Consider the following 728-nt stretch of genomic DNA (forward strand, 5'->3'; position numbering starts at 1 on the left):
GAGGAATGGATACAGAAAATGTGGTTTATTTAAACAATGGAATACAATTCAGCTATTAAAAACAATGAATTCCTGAAATTCTTAGGCAAATGGATGGAACTAGAAAGTGTCATCCTGAGTGAGGTAACCCAATCACAAAAGAACACACAAAGTATGCACTCACTGATAAGAGGATGTTAGCCCAAAAGCTCAAAATAAACAAGTTACAATTCAGAGATCAAATGAAGCTCAAGAAGAAGGAAGAACAAAGTACGGATACTCTAGTCCTTCTTATGAGTGGCAACAAAATACCCTCCAAAGGAGATACAGAGGCAAAGTGTGGAGCAGAGTCCGAGGGAAAGACCATACAGAGACTGACCCACCTAGGGAGCCATCCCATATACAGTTACAAAACCCAGACACTGTCGTGGATGCCAACAAATGCTTGCTGACCAGAGCCTGATATAGCTGTCAACTGGGAGGCTCTGCTAATTCATGACAAATATAGAGGGGACATTCTCTGCCAGCCATTGAACTGAACACAGGGTCCCCAATAAAGAAGATAGAAAAGGACCCAGGAGCTGAAGGGGTTTGAAGCACCAAAGGAGGAACAACAATATGAGCCACCCAGTATCCCCCAGAGCTCCCATTGACTAAACAATCAACCAAAGAGTACACATGGAGTAACCCATTGCTCCAGAGGCATAGGCAGCAGAGGATGGCCTTGTTGGACACCAAAGAGAAGAGAG

Source organism: Apodemus sylvaticus, chromosome 5 (assembly GCF_947179515.1).
Source record: "Apodemus sylvaticus chromosome 5, mApoSyl1.1, whole genome shotgun sequence".
In the NCBI taxonomy this organism is placed as follows: domain Eukaryota; kingdom Metazoa; phylum Chordata; class Mammalia; order Rodentia; family Muridae; genus Apodemus; species Apodemus sylvaticus.